Genomic DNA, 17,381 nt, shown 5'->3' with positions numbered 1-17,381 from the left:
CATGAATCAGTCAATATATATAAACTGCTTAAGGGAAAAGAGCATAAACATGGGTGACACAACTCTCTTCAGCTGAGAGCAACTCCTAAGGGTGGAATTAACTATGAACAGTCTACAGGTAACTCTTGTGACAGTAGAGGAATTGATCCCTGAAGGGGTTCTAGGTGACACACCATAGCATTCTCTATAAATAACTTGGAGGAAACTTTAGGAAATCTCCTAATTTCTTACACCTATATATCTGTCTCCAGGTGCTGAATTTTTTTTAAAGGATAATCTATCTATCCTAAACTACTTTCTTAAAAGTGTGCAAAATCTGACCAAAAGGAAATTAGTTCTAATTTACAAATAACCCCTTTAAGCTATAGAAAAAAGACCTTCTACCCTACAGTATAATAAAATGTTTTTAAAAATGTCTTTATGTTTTTTAGGAGTAAAGAACCAAAGAACAGAGCTCCACCTATAAAGACAGTATGAATTCTGCAAGAAATGTGAGTGAATCTGTTTCTTTTTGTTGTTGTTATTAATTAGTATGTTTTCACTCATATTCCCAAACATATAAGCATTTAAAATTAGAAAATCCCACTTCACTCATTGTTGGGACTTAAAATATACCTGTATGGAGCATAACAAAGTTTTAAGTAGAATAATAGATTGATTTTTTTATAAACATTTCCTTTTTCTATGAAAAATGTTTTCTAGGATTAGCCGCTATAGCTCTTAGGCCTTATGGGAGGATTCTATGGGCTAAAAAAGCTAAATAGGAAGGTGGGAAAAAGGGAAGTGGAGGTTTCTCATTCAGAAACTTAAGTTTTCTGTATTCTAAGTTAAACATGTGAGTATATATGGGTTCAGGATCCATATCCTGTGATAGGTGATACATCCTTTACACCATTCTAAAACCATTCTCACATGACCCCCCTAATTTCATGAAGTCAGATAAATTACCTGAATATATCTTTATGCTTTGCTATCTTCTCAAGAGTCTAAATGCCATAAGAGAGTTTGACAGTGATTGTACTTGAAAGACTTAGAACTTCCCATGAAAAAAATGATCCATCCAATTCTAGTCCGCAAATCCATTACAAAAGGTCAGACAAAAATAGACACCATATCATCCTGTCTAAATTTTTAAAATCTGTTCTAGTTAATACCCTCCATACCCATGCAAACTTCTTCCTCCTCTTCTATTTTAAAATAATTAATTTTTAAATTGTTTTTAAATAATTATTATTTTAAAACAAAAGTCCCCACATACACCAATAAATGTAAAAATGATAATGGAGGAAAAAGAATATACAAGAAACAATGGACAAACCTGAAAAAGGTAGAACCCACCCTCTGTTTTGTTTTCCCCAGTAGGTTTCTGTGTAAAAGAACTCACAAAGGCCCTTTATATATATATATAAAACCATTCCTCAATAGAAGAGCAGCTAGATGAAGATGATCCCTGCCCTTAAGAGTTGTAACAAGACTGGGGTGCCTGGGTGGCTCAGTCAGTTAAATGTCTGCCTTTAGCTCAGATCAAGATCCCAGGACCCTGGAATGGAGCCCCACATCGGGCTCCCTGCTCAGTGAGGAGTCTGCTTCTCCCTCTCCTTCTACCCTCCCCCATTCGTGATCGCTTATGCACTCTCTCTCTCTAATAAATAAATAAAATCTAAAAAAAAAAAAAAAAAAGAGTTGCAATAAGACTAAGCTAAACCCAATATTGCCCAGAGAAAGTAACCAATTCCTCCATATTCTGAGACCTCCCTGCCTCAGGCCCCCATCCTCAGCAATAATGAGAAAGCAAGTGACCCAATTCCCTCAAGGCAGAAGTATCATGCAAACATCAGTTGAACAGACCACTCCACCCCAATCCAGGCAGCACACTTAGCCAAACTCTGTATGGTTTGGCTGGGGTTAAGAATTCAGGTCAGAGTACTTTTGAAGAGTGGGCTGTCATTCTTTCCTTTCCCTGCCTCAAAATAAATGCTCTCTATGACCAACCTTTCTTATTACAGAGGCTGGGCCACAGGAGGACCTTTGCCCATAGTGATGATCAAGGGTCAGAGCTCTAATCACACTCCCAGCTCTGGTTCTCCTACATGCTGCCTCTCAACCCCAGCAAATGTAGCCCAATGGTGGCTGAGCACTGATAAGTGAAGTATTGGGGAAGCTGGTTCATAAAGTCTATGTTGCAGATTTAAAAAGAGAATTCTCAGATAATATTCAGCATATTGCATTGGAAAAGGTCTAAGTATGAGAAAGAATTTAACTCAATGAAATTATGAACTGTTCAGCAATTGCAAATATAGGGAAAGAACATTTTAGGTTTTGTTTTGAAACCATAAACAGAGGAAGAAGCTTAGATTAGCATGGAAACAGAATAGGTAGACTAGAGCATGTTATCAACTACCAATTAATAACAAAGAACCTGATAAGGACCATTTTTAGGATAACTGTTCTTCTGCCAAGAGCTTTAGAAAACATAGTCCAGGTCAGCTAAGCTCAGGTGAAACTGTCTGCACGAACATTTTATTGGTTGTTTAAGTTGCATGAGCAAAGCACATCAGGTCTGCCAAGCTTTGCTTAACATCAATCAGTTTTGGATAGCAACCCCTGACTTCCCAAGATCACATATATGCTCAAAGGTGTGGGGTTGCTTCCTGAACACCCGTCTGTTAAAGAAAATAGTTCCCTGCACCCAGGAGTTTAATTACACTGAAAAAATTCAACACCCTTGAGTTAAGTTAGTGTTTAGTGGCATTCACATTATGTAAAGTAGCAGGTTCTCCAGACAGATTAAATGGAACAAGAACAGCATAAAACAAAAATAAGAATACCCATAACTATTACAGTCAGTGGCATATTGGTGAACCACTTTACTATATGAATGAGTAGGTAAGCGCTATAGACTGAATGTTTATGTCCCCCACACCAAATTCATATTTGCAACCTAATCCTCAATGTGATGGTATTTGGAGATGTAGCCTTTGGTGGGTGATTAGAGCATAAGAGTGAGTGGAGCACTCATGAATATAAGTGCCCTTATAAAAGAGACTCCAGAGATCACACTTACCCCTTCAACCCTGTAAGGGTACAGCAAGAAGATGGCCATCTATAAAACAGAAAGCAAGCCCTCACCATATACTGATTATGTGCCTTGATCTTTGACTCCCCAGCCTCCAGAACTGTGAGAAAAAAAAAAAAAAATGTTTATTGTTAAAGCCACCTAGTCTATGGTATTTGTGTTATAGACGTCCAAACAGACCAAGACAGTGGGAACCCTAATTTTTAGCATTTGCCAATATTCATAGTGTGATTACTTACATCATGTTCAATTATGTAAGTGATGTAAGTACATAAAAAATTTTTGAATATTTAACACTTGGCTCCTGAGAGCCAGCACAAGGCAGTTCTGCCATGTTGCTAGCATAGCCTTAAGACAATAAAAGAAGCAAGACACAGAGACAATTATCTTGGCTAAAGATATTACCCCTTTTCTAAAGCAGCAGCAACAACAGCAAAAAATCAGAGGAGTGCTAGTTCAGGGTATAACAGAGATAAAATGAGAAAGGCAATATAATTATCCCAAAGATTATATGAGGTGAAGTAGGGGAAGGTAAAAGATGTTCTTGACAAATTATAAAGAAGCTGAGAGAAAGAAAGATAAACAACTACAGGATCACAAGGGGAGAATTTGAGAGATAAGTGATACTATAAAGTGAAACAATATTAGAATAACTGGATCCCAGAAGAGGAAAGAGAGAGAGGAGCAGAAGTGAGCAGAAGTTATATTGGAGGAAATTATAGTGGAGAACTTCCCTAATCTGGGGAAGGAAACAGGCATCAAAATTCAGGAGGCACAGTGAACCCCCCTCAAAATAAATAAAAATAGGTCAACACCCCAACATATAATAGTGAAATTTAAAAATCTCAGAGACAAAGAGAAAGTCCTGAAAGCAGCTCAGGACAAGAGTACTGTCACCTACAAGGGTAAAAATATTAGATTGGCAGCAGACCTATCCACAGAGACCTGGCAGGCCAGAAAGAATTGGCATGATATATTCAGGGTGCTAAATGAGAAAAATATGCAGCCAACAATATTTTATCCAGCTAGGATGTCATTCAAAATAGAAGGATAAATAAATAAATAGATAGATAGATAGATAGATAGATAGATAGATAGATGATAGATAGATTGATAGAAGGAGTGATTAAAAAGCTTCCAGGACAAACAGAAACTAAAAGAATTTGTGATCACCAAACTAGCCCTACAAGAAATATTAAAAGGGATCCTCTAAGCAAAGAGAGAGCCCAAAAGTAACACAGACCAGAAAGGAACAGTGACAATATACAGTAACAGTCAATTTACAGATATTACAATGGCACTAAATTCATATCTTTCAATAGTAAATGGGCTAAATGCCCCAATCAAAAGATACAGGTATCAGAATGGCTAAAAAAAAAAACAAGGCCCGTCAATATGCTGTCTGTAAAAGACTCATTTTGGACACAAAGACACCTCCAGATTTAAAATGAAGGAGTGGAAAATTATCTACCATGCTAATGGACATCAAAAGAAAACTGGGGTGGCAATCCTTATATCAGACAAATTAGATTTTAAACCAAAGACTATAATAAGAGATGAGGAAAAACATTATATCATAATTAAAGGGTCTATCCAACAAGAAGATCTAACAATTGTAAATATTTATTTATTTATATAAATATATAAATAAATATATATATCCCCTAACATGGGAGCAGCCAATTATATAAACCAGTTAATAACAATATTAAAGAAACACATCAACAATAATACAATAATAGCAGGGGACGTTAACATCCCCGTCACTGCAATGGGCAGATCATCTAATTAGAAGATCAAAAAGGAAATAAGGGCTTTGAATGACACACTGGACCAGATGGACTTCACAGATATATTCAGAACATTCCATCCCAAAGCAACAGAATACACATTCTTCTCAAATGCACATGGAACATTCTCCAGAAGAGATCACCTGCTGGGTCACAAACCAGGTCTCAACTGGTACCAAAAAACTGGGATCATTCCCTGCATATTTTCAAAACACAATGCTTTGAAAATGGAACTTAATCACAAGAGGAAATTTGGAAAGAACTCAAATACATGGAGGCTAAAGAGCATCCTACTAAAGAATGAATGGGTCAACCAGGAAATTAAAGAAGAACTTAAAAAGTCATGAAAACTAACAAAAATGGAAAACACAACTGTTCAAAATCTTTGGGATGCAGCAAAGGTGGTCCTAGGAGGGAAGTATATAGCAATATAAGCCTTTCTCAAGAAATAAGAAAGGTCTCAAATACACAACTTAACCTTACACCTAAAGCAAAGCTGGAGAAAGAACAGCAAATAAAGCTTAAACCCAGCAGGAGAAGTGAAATAATAAAGATTAGAGCAGAACTCAATGAAATAGAAACCAAAAGAACAGTAGAACAGATCAAGGAAACTAGGAGCTGGTTCTGTGAAAGAATTAATAAGATTGATAAACCCCTGGCCAGACTTATCAAAAAGAAAAGAGAAAGGACCCCAAAAAAATAAAATCATGAATGAAAGAGGAGAGATCACAACCAACACCAAAGAAATACAAACAATTATAAGAACATATTACGAGCAACTATATGCCAGCAAATTAGGCAATCTGGAAGAAATGGATGCATTCCTAGAAATGCATAAACTACCAAAATTGAAACAGGAAGAAATAGAAAATTTGAACAGACCCATCACCAGCAAGGAAATTGAAGCAGTAATCAAAAATCTCCCAACAAACAAGAGCCCAGGGCCAGATGGCTTCCAAGGGGAATTCTACCAAACATTTAAAGAAGAATTAATACCTATTCTTCTGAAACTGTTTCAAAAAATAGAAATGGAAGGAAGACTTCCAAACTCTTTATATGAGGCCAGCATTACCTTGATCCCCAAACCAGACAAAAACCCCATCAAAAAGGAGAATTACAGACCAATGTCCCTGATGAACATGGATGCAAATAATCTCACCAAAATACTAGCCAGGAGGATCCAACAGTACATTAAAAGGATTATTCACCATGACCAAGTGGGACTTCTTCCTGGGCTGCAAGTGTGGTTCAACAATCACAAATTAATCAATGTGATACACTACATAAATAAAAGAAAGGACAAGAACCATATGATCCTCTCAATAGATGCAGAAAAAACATTTGACAAAGTACAGCACCCTTTCTTGGTTAAAGCTCTTCACAGTGTAGGGATAGAGGGAACATACCTCAGTATCATAAAAGCCATCTATGAAAAGCCCATAGTGAGTATCATTCTTAATGTGGAAAAACAGAGCTATTCCCCTAAAGTCAGGAATACCACAGGGATATCCATTATCACCACTGCTGTTCAACATAGTACTAGAAGTCAGAAGTCCTAGCCTCAGCAATCAGAAAACAAAAAGAAATAAAAGGCATCAGAATTGGCAAAGAAGTCAAATTCTCACTCTTGCAGATGACATGATACTCTATGTGGAAAACCCAAAAGACTCCACCCCAAAATTGCTAGAATTCATACAGGAATTCAGCAAAGGGGCAGGATATAAAATCAATGCACAGAAATCAGTTGCATTTCTATACACCACCGAGACAGAAGAAAGAGAAATTAAGGAATCAATCCCATTTGCAATTGCACCCAAAACCACAAGATACCTAGGAACAAACCTAACCAAAGAGGCAAAGGATCTGCACTCAGAAAACTATAGAACACTCACTAAAGAAATTGAAGAAGACACAAAGAAATGGAAAAACATTCCATGGTCATGGATTGGAAGAATAAATATTGTTAAAAAGTCTAAGCTACCTAGAGCAATCTACACACTCAATGCAATCCCTACCAAAATACCATCAAATTTTTTCACAGAACTGGAACAAATAATCCTAAAATTTGTATGAACCAGAAAAGATTCTGAATAGCCAAAGGAATGTTGAAAAAGAAAACCAAAACTGGTGGCATTGCAATTCCGGACTTCAAGCTCTATTACAAAGTTGTAATCATTGAGACAGTATGGTACTGGCACAGAAACAGACACATAGATCAATGGAACAGAATAGAGAACCCAGAAATGGACTCTCAACTTTATGGTCAACTAATCTTCGACAAAGCAGGAAAGAATATCCAATGGAAAAAAGACAGTCTTTTCAACAAATGGTGTTGGGAAAATTGGACAGCCACATGCAGAAGAATAAAATTGGACCATTTCCTAACACCGTACACAAAAATAGACTCAAAATGAATGGAAGACCTAAATATGAGACAGGAATCCATCAAAATCCTAAAGGAGAACACAGGCAGCAACCACTTTGACCTCAGCCACAGCAACTTCTTGATAGACACGTCTCCAAAGGGAAGAGAAACAAAGGCAGAAATGAACTATTCATCAAGATAAAAAGCTTTTGCACAGCAAAGGAAACAGTCAACAAAACTAAAAGACAACCGACAGAATGGGAGAAGATATTTGCAAATGACATATCAGATAAAGGGCTAGTATCCAAAATCTATAAAGAACTTATCAAACTCAACACCCAAAGAACAAAAATCCAATCAAGAAATGGGCAGAAGATATAAACGGACATTTTTCCAAAGAAGACATCCAAATGGCCAACAGACCCATGAAAAAGTACTCAACATCACTCAGCATCAGGGAAATCCAAATTAAAACCTCAATGAGATACCATCTCACAGCAGTCAGAATGACTAAAATTAACAAGTCAGGAAACGACAGATGTTGGCGAAGATGCAGAAAAAGGGAAAGCCTCCTACACTGTTATGGGAATGAAAACTGGTGCAGCCACTCTGGAAAACAGTATGGAGGTTCTTCAGAAAGTTGAAAATAGAGCTACCCTACGACCCTGCAATTGCACTACTGAGTATTTACCCCAAAGATACAAACGTAGTGATCCAAAGGGGTACGTGCACCCCGATGTTTATAGCAGCAATGTCCACAATAGCCAAACTATAGAAAGAGCCTAGATGTCCATTGACAGATGAATGGATAAAGAAGATGTGGTGTATACACACACACACACACACACACACAGGAATATTACACATCCATAAAAAAATTAAATCTTGCCATTTGCAATGACGTGGATGGAACGAGAGGGTATTATGCTAGGCAACATAAGTCAATCAGAGAAAGACAATTATCATATGATCTCACTGATATGTGGAATTTAAGAAACAAAATACAGGATCAATAGAGGAAGGGAGGAAAAAATAAAACAAAACAAAACCAGAGAGGGAAACAAACCATAAGAGACTCTTAATCATAGGAAACAAACTGAGGGTTGCTCAGGGGATGGGGGTGGAGGGATGGGGTAACTGGGTGATGGACATTAAGGAGGGCATGTGACACAATAAGCAATGGAATAATCACAGACTGTATCTCTGAAACTGATAGTACATATGTTAATTAATTGAATTTAAATTTAAAAAATTTTTTAAAAATAAAAACAAAAATACAAATTATAATAAGGCCCAATAGTCAAAAGTCTTAAATCTCATGATTAAAAGTTTGGGATTTTTCTATGAGTGATGAGAAGCTTCTTCAAATTATATGATCTCATAGCTGTGAAACAGCAACAATATTTCTAGAAGAGATAAAAAGTGCCTCAAATAGAATAACTGTGATGGTAATGTAAAATTTAGGACTACTATTTGCAAAGGACCAAAAAATAATATCATAAATTCGTTTTTTGAAAAAGTAGAATATATTGCATCAAAAAACTGATAATCCAACAACTACTTGATTCAGAGGCTCAAAAGATGTCACCTGGACACAATATTTCTCCATATCTCTATACTTGTCAATGTTCACTCGATTCTCAACTTCTGTATGATTACAAGGTATCAACAATAGGTCCAGTTATACATCATCTCAGATTCATGTTCTATTGATGTTTGAATAAAACAAACATTTTTGAGAAAATTGACAAGCTTATTCCAATATTTATACAGAAAGGAAAAGGATTTTGAAAAAAAAATGTTGAAAAGAAGAACAGAGTTGAATAACTTAACTATAATAATAGTAATCAAGAAAGAGTGATATGAGATAAAGGTTAGACCTGGAGGTCAGTGTAATAAAATAGAAAGTCTAGAACTAGGTCTACATTTACATGGTCAAGTTGCCAAAGTAATTCAAGGGAGGAGGAATAGTCTTTTTAACAAGTGGAGTTGGAACAACTGAATATCTATATGGAAAAAAAATGAACCTCAAATTTTATCTCATAATACATACAAAAATTGCCTCAAAATGTATCTTATTCTAAATGTAAAAACCAAAACAATATAATGTCTGAAAAAAAACATAAGAGAAAAATCTCTATGACATTAGATTAGGCAAAAATTTTCTGAATAAGACATAAGGAGCATAAACCATAAAAAGAAAGAAATGATAAATTGGATTTCATCAAAATTAAAAAAAAAAATTTGCTCTTTGAAAGATGCAGTTAAGAAAACAAAACACAAACTACAGCCTGGGACACATGTTTGCAAAACATACCTGAAAAGGCATGTGTGTCTAGAATACATTAAGAACTCCTATGATTCAACAATAAGGCAGCCCAATTAATACGTGGTAAAAAATTTGAAAAGATATTTTCCTAAAAGAAGAAACCCAAAAAGACAACAAACACATGAAAGATGTTTAACGTTACTAACCACCTATGAAATACAAAGAAAAGTCATAATAAGATATCATTATATACTCATAAGAATGACTAAAATTAAAAAGACCCACATTACCAAGGGCTAGAGAGGATGAGAAGCAACTGGACTCTCAGACATTGTAGGCAAAATCAAAATAGTACGACCACTCTTGAAACATTTGCCAGCATCTTATAACTTAAACATACACTTATGATGCACCCTAGAAATCATACTTCTAAGTACTTGCCTAAGAGAGAGAATATTAGTTCTCATAGACTTGTATACAAATTTTTATAAAAGAATTATTCATAAAAACAAAACATGAGAAGCACTCAAAGGGTCAACTGATAAATAGATAAACAAACTGTGATATATCCACGCTGTGGAATACCATTCAGTCATACAACTATTGTTACATGCAACAATATGGATAAATCTAAATTGCATTATACTAAGTGAAAAAGTCAAACACAATAGCCTACATGCTGTAGGATTCTCCTTGTGTCTAATTCTGGTAAGGCAAAACTAAAGTGAAAAAATGCAGATTAGTAATTCCCTGGGACCAGAGGTCAGGGGGAGGCTGTTACCGCAACGAGGATGAAGGAACATTTGAGGATGAAAAAATGCTATCTTGAATTTTAAATGGAGAAATTTTCTTGTACTTATATTTTACCTCAGTAAATGTGAGGAAAAATTATTCCTGAGCTTCCCCTTTTTCTTTCCCCTCTCCTCCTCCTTCTCCAAAAGTTTAGTCCTAAAAAAGTAAAATGTGGTACTGAGATTGAAATGATAGGTCAGTGTCAACACATAATTTTTGATAGATGTGTATGTGTGTGTGTGTGTGTATTCCCTATCTCTGTTCACTGAGAGATTCTAAAAGTAATGTTACCCTAAGAGCAATAAACTCACTTAACATTCAGATATTGGTTTCTAATTATCATTTCTAATAAAATAAACTAGTGCTTGTTGGAGAAATGATGGGTATGACAGCACAGCTAGAAAACACAAGGTGCTCAAAGCACAATGGGGTCATGAAAACACTGCACCTAGGTTAAAGGCATTTCCACTGGCTTACTCAGAGACAAGGTGAGCTTCAAAATAAATAATTATAGTAACAGATTGTAACCCATTAAATTAAATAGTAATTAACTACCACTATATCCTTACTGATATAAAGACATTAATAAATTGAAAGTTTGATGAGGAATGGAGTATTTATATAGTCCCAAAATGCCTCCACATAGAATGCTTAATACCAAAAGGAAAAGGAGTAGCTCTAAAGTACAGAATTCTAGCAGACATCACTTTAATCAAGTGATCAAAGTAAATATTATCAGCAATGTGACTAATTAAAATAAATTGTTACCTGATAAGATGCAAAATGAAAATATCCTCATAAAGATTTATAGGCAAAGCCAACTGAGGAACACATTTCAAAGTAACTAGACTCAGTCTTCAAAATTGTCAAGGACATGAAAATTAAGGAAAGACTGAGGAACTCTCCCAGATGAAAAAAACTAAAGAAATGTGACAACTAAATGCAATGCATGATTCAAGATTTATTATTTTGCTCTAAAGGGTGTTATTGGGTAGGACAACTGATAAAAATTAAGAAGGATCTAGAGATTAGAAACTAGTACCTTAAAGATGTACATATCTAATCCCCAGAACCCATGACTATGTTACTTTGCATGGCAAAAGGAATTTTGCAGATGTGATTAAGTTAAGGATATTAACCCAGATTATTCAAGTAGGCCCAATGTAATACTTGAAATTGAAAAAGGGACACAGGAGAATCAGAGTCAAAGAAAGATTAAAAGATGCTATGTTCCTGTCTTCAAGGATGGAGGAAGGGAACCATGACTCAAGGAATGTAGGCCAACTCTACAGCCAGAAAAATCAAGGAATAAGATTGTTTTCTAGAGCCTCCAGAAGAAATGCAGCCTTACCAATACCTTCATTTTGGCCCAGTGAGATCCATTTGGCTTTCCAATCTCCCGAACTCTTACGTAATGAATGTCTGAAATTCATTTAGTAACTATAGCAAACTAATATGAGTGGTGTTAATGCACTGATGTTGATTTCTTAATCTTGATAGTTGTATTGATTCTATGAAGGAGAATGTTGTTTTTATGAATTACATGCTATAGATTTAGAGCACAATGGTGCATTGTCAACAACTTAATCTCAAATGGTTCAGAAGAAAAAAAAATATTTGAACTGTACTTCAACCTCTGTAAGTTTGAGATAAATTTGGTCTAAATTCTCAAATATCCCTAACTAAATAAGTTATTATGGACAAAGGGATGGCCTCTTAGATTAATCTCCAGATTAATCGTAACATTAATACCCATGAATAGAGAAGTGTTGCCTTATTTCTACAAAAAGTACTGAGTATCTTGAAGTACGTTTGGAATAGAAAAAAAAAGGAAGGTAGGCAGAGAAACTATAAACAAAAATTTAACAAGGAGTTAAAATGAAGAAAAATGATTAGAATAGCATTTCACCAGAAGATTCAACTGACTTATGAAAAAAGAGAAAGGAACATTGAAGCATAATTTCCTGGTTTTCAAGCTGGGATAATTTATTTTTATGCCATTCATTGAAATATGAACTTCAGGAGAAAAATCAAATAAATAAAAGTAGATGATAAACTCATTTTTGCATGTTGAGTTTGAGATGCTAGAGATCCACTTGGAATTATCAATCAGGTAATTAGAAATATTAGCCCAAATATAAGAAGAATGGGAAAAAGCTGAAACCCAGATTAGATATTAGCTGATAGAGAATAAATGAGAGAGCCAGGAACAGATAAATGTAAATGTAAATTTTAAAAATTGATAATTGGAAACAATGACCATTAGATAGACATATAAGAGGAGCTACTGAATAGGAGACAGATAAACATGAGCATAAGAAACAAACTGTCACCAATTACAGTAAAGCAGAAAAGCAGGATAAAAAATGAAGAAGGCTCATTAATTTTTATATATGAGGAAACACCCATGGCTTTTATGAGAAAGATTTTAATGATGTCCTTGAGTGTGAAAGGGTAGAATTAAAGGGTTAGTATATATTGAGGAAATAAAGCCATCAAATAAAAAAAATTATCTTGGATATGAAAGAAAAAAAAAAGATGAAGGAATATCAAAAGGTACAAGAAGTGTCAACGATAGCATTTTTGTTTTGTTTTGTGTTTAGGATAAAAGAATCTTATTTTAAAGGACATAGCCAATATAGAGAAAATCATAAAAGAGAAAGATTGGTAAAATCAAGTCCTAGAAAAATAAGGAGGAAACAGATGAGGACAACGCCTGTAAAGGAAAAGAGGTCTAAACAGATAGCAGAAGAAGAAAACACTGTGAAAAAATGAGGCAAGTTTTAAGTTAAATAAGTATGAATTATTAGTGGTGTCTACCAATATTCAAAGTTCTTTTTCAGAGCACTTTCCTGCCCCTACAGTTAGACATGACCATAATTGCCTTTAGCAAATTAAATAAAAGCAAGGCATTAGGAGCCATTTTGTCATTAACCTGCCTTGTTTTTCTGTCCATGACATCTGCCATAAACATGGTAGTGCAGATGACGGCTGCTGTAACAGATAGCTCCTGGAATGAGGATGACGTGCAGCAGAACCACTAAGTATCCATAACAGATATTCTGTGGGAATAAGAAATAAACCTTGTTGGTTAGGGCACTGAGATTTGGGAGTTATTTGTTACTGCAGCATAATTTAGCTATCTTGACTGATAAGAATTGTGAATGCAACTAAGAATAGTCAAGAGATGTAGAAGAACATCCAGTGAAACTATTATTTGGATGCCTTTGATTCTCTTAGTTGAAGAAAGGGATAGTTGACAGTTGTAATGGAGATTTCCAAGATCATCTTGTTACAGAAGTATAGGCCTCAGTTAAATAGAAAATCCTTGACTACTAATAGAATTGAACATTTTTTATATATTTATTGGCTATTTACTCACTTTTTCAAAGTGTCTACACAAATATTTTCCATTTTTATTGTTTCATATCATATTTTAATTCTTCTTGATCCATTTCACCTGGGCTTAACTTTATTAGACTTGTAAAATGAACCACATTTTTCACTTGTTTATATTCCTTTTTGTATGTTTGCTATTTTATTTATATTTCATTTCTTGTGCTCTAATTTTATTTCCTTCTATTTTGCATTCTTTAATATGGAATGGATTATTAAATTATCAGTTTTTAGCTTTTGCTATTTTCTAATATATGCATTTAAAGCTATATATTTTCTTTTCAATGAAGCTTTAGTTACATGTCACATGTTTTAATTTTTATCATCATTCAGTTCAAATATTTCTGTAATTTTATTGTTATTTCTTGATCCATATCTTATTTAAAAGTACATTGCTTAATTTCTAATCATATGAAAATTTTCTAGTTATATTTCATTGTACATTTCCAGCTTAATTAAACTGCAGTCAGAAAGCATACGCTGTAGGATTTCAATCCTTTAAAGATAATTTTTCTTTTTATTTTAGCTATCTTAATATTTTTCTATGTCTTTGGTTTTCATTTGTTTGCTCTTATATGACTAGATATAGTTTTGTGTTCATCCTTATTTGATGTGCATGAATATCTATAAGTTTTGGAAATTTTTCAGTGGTTATTTCTTCAAATATTGCTTCAGCACAAATGATAATATCCCCTATGGGGAGGGGGGTCATTAAAAAATATGTCACAGCTTCTCAATTTATCCCCTATATATCTCATCTTTTTCTCTGTAGTTCTCAATTATTTCTTTTCTCCTTTTCATTCTTCATTGTCGATATTTTCTAGTTGTTTCTCAAAATGTTCAACCTTGACATTTATCTCTCTGAACACATTAAACAGAGGTTTCTTTAAGTCCTTGGATTTTATCTGAATCCCTTCTACTGTCAATTTTTCTCTTGGTTTCTCTTTGTTTGTTTGTTTGTTTTTGGTCAAGTGTGTTTGTTGTTGTCTGTTTTGCTTGTTTGGTTGGTTATTTTAAACTAAATGCTGGCTATTATATGTGAAAAAGTTATAGAAATTATTTGAGTCCTGGCATGATGGTGTACTCTCCAAAGAGAATTTAAGTTTAAGCTGAATTTCATTTTCTACCAGGAAAATTGCTATAGTGTAGCCTGTCAAAGTCCCATCCCATGGCATGGGGCAATTATGGAGGTTTTTTTTTCCCTGGGGGGCCCTGGATATTCATTTTTGTCTCACTATCCCCACAAAGCTGTCAAAAATACATCTCAGAATATTGGAATCTCCTTATCCTTCCTGGAATTATCAGATACCAAGGAAAAGGGCAAATCCAAATGTCAATTTAATCATTTTGTATTTCCTTCTTTCCCTGAAACTTAGCCCTATAATTCTCCGTTGTTCTGTGTATCTTTCTATGCCAGGTGAATAATGGTCACAATACTTTACAGCTCCTCTAATCAAGAGATAGAATCTCAAAATCTATGTCTTTACCTCTTAAATCTTGTCTGGCTTTTTGGCTTACTTAGGCTAATCAAATAGCATTGGAGAAATGGCGCTGTATGAGCTCAATGCCCAAAACTCAGTTGTTCCTTGCAATATATTCTTGCTGCTCATGGGGGCCTTATAATGAATATAGGAGCAAGCTCAGACTACCCTGCTGAAGAATGAAAAACTATGGAAAGAGACTCCAGTCATCCCACCCATTCCAGATGAGGTCAATAAGCCAAGAAGCTTCAAGCAACACATTACCTGAAAGACATGAGTTTCACCATGATCAGCTAAAACTGGCTCATACCAGAATGACACTCTAAATTCCAAACCCACAGAATCATGAGTTAAATAAATTATAGCTGCTTTAAGCCATTAGATTTGGGGTTAGTTTGCTATACAACAAAATGTAAATAGTATGTCTGCAAATAAATTGTTTTAATACACATTTTGTCCAATTTTTAATTGATCCCAGTGGGGAATTGGTTCTAGTTACCTCATTCTCTATCACCAGAAGAAGAAATCACTGAAAAACATTACTATTTTAAAATTTTAAACTTTCAACTTTAAAATATCTTCAAGCAGGAAGTTTTTTAAGGTTACAAAATAAAGTTAGAGTAACTATGTGCAGCACATTACAACTCACAACAAATTTTACTAATCTCCATAAATTCTTAAACATGAATGACTGTTCATTTCAAATCCTCCCGATCATTAAATAAAAATATCTCACATACATATTATACATAAGTACAATTACAAAGTACTAATTATGTGATTTCTTTTTGAGTTTCAAGGTTGCCAAAGTGTTGAAAAGTATTTTTTTTACTTTTAAAAAGTTTAGAAAGAGGAAAAAAAATCATACAATAAAATAGGCATTAACAAAACCCACAATGGTCATATTATACAACAAATAACCTGAGGATCCATAGATCACTCGGCATAAGGAAAAATAAATGATAAAAACACAAAAAGAATTTATAAAAACTAAATAATTTTGATAGTATATTGTCAGAACTAGGTTAGATGGAAAATAATTGTTGCTGAGTTTGAGGACAGCCAAAAATAGGTACAATAGCACAAAATCAATGATAATAAACTGAAAAAAATAGTTTTTAAATAAAAGAACTGGTGAGAAATTTTCTTCACTTTTTCACAGGAGAATGCAATGATAAATGTCCAGAAAAGCAATAACATGGCTTTGTTATTTTGAACTAAGAAATAACCTCATAAAAAAGGATACAGAGATTGGGGCGCCTGGGTGGCTCAGTTGGTTAAGCGACTGCCTTCGGCTCAGGTCATGATCCTGGAGTCCCTGGATCGAGTCCCACATCGGGCTCCCTGCTCAGCGGGGAGTCTGCTTCTCCCTCTGACCCTCCCCCCTCTCATGTTCTCTATCTCATTCTCTCTCTCAAATAAATAATAAATAAAATCTTTTAAAAAAAAAAGGATACAGAGAAGAATCTACTGGAAAAGAAAATTAAAATAAGCAGTTGTAGGAATGCAAAAATAATTATGCCAAATGACCTATGCCTTTTATTTTATGATGTCTCCTATGAAATACTCTAATACTTCCTGTTCGGTCTGACCCTAACAATCCCGGGCTTTAAATAAAATAATTAGGGACAAATAACACTAAGAATTAATAATATATCTAGTTTGCCCACAGGAAGTAAAATAAACTCTGACTTATTTCAACTCTAATTTTTAAAAATGGCTAGTGTATTTATAGACTAATGTATTTTACAAATTTGAATCTCATCACCACTGGATAACCTGTTATTGGTGTAAGATACATCTAAAGCCCATTTTGAACACCATATCAAAAACAGTAATTCACTGACTACCCATATCATTTACAAGCTCTAATTTACGTTGTAAGAACAACTGCTCTTGCTGTAATTAATTCTGGCCAGGGAGTTAATCAGGCATTCATCTTTATTGGCTCACTACATGATTAATATGATCTTGTTTGTTAGGGTGGAAAAAAACAACATTCCTGATTTGGACAGGTCAGATCTTGTGGCTCTTTCAAGCTTTAAAACAAACCAATAAAAAGGTTTGTTTTATTTTATGTGAAAAACTATGGGGAAAATACTTCTGAAAAGTGTATGAAAGGAAGGGAGACAAATCGGAAAAAGGCATTTCAGATTTCAAGTGTAGATTGAGAAGAACGAACTTAAGTTAGATATCTTCCACAAATTATATG

The sequence above is a fragment of the Halichoerus grypus genome, chromosome 1, assembly GCF_964656455.1.
Source record: "Halichoerus grypus chromosome 1, mHalGry1.hap1.1, whole genome shotgun sequence".
Classification (NCBI taxonomy): Eukaryota; Metazoa; Chordata; class Mammalia; order Carnivora; family Phocidae; genus Halichoerus; species Halichoerus grypus.
Note: the sequence above shows the minus strand (reverse complement) of the source record.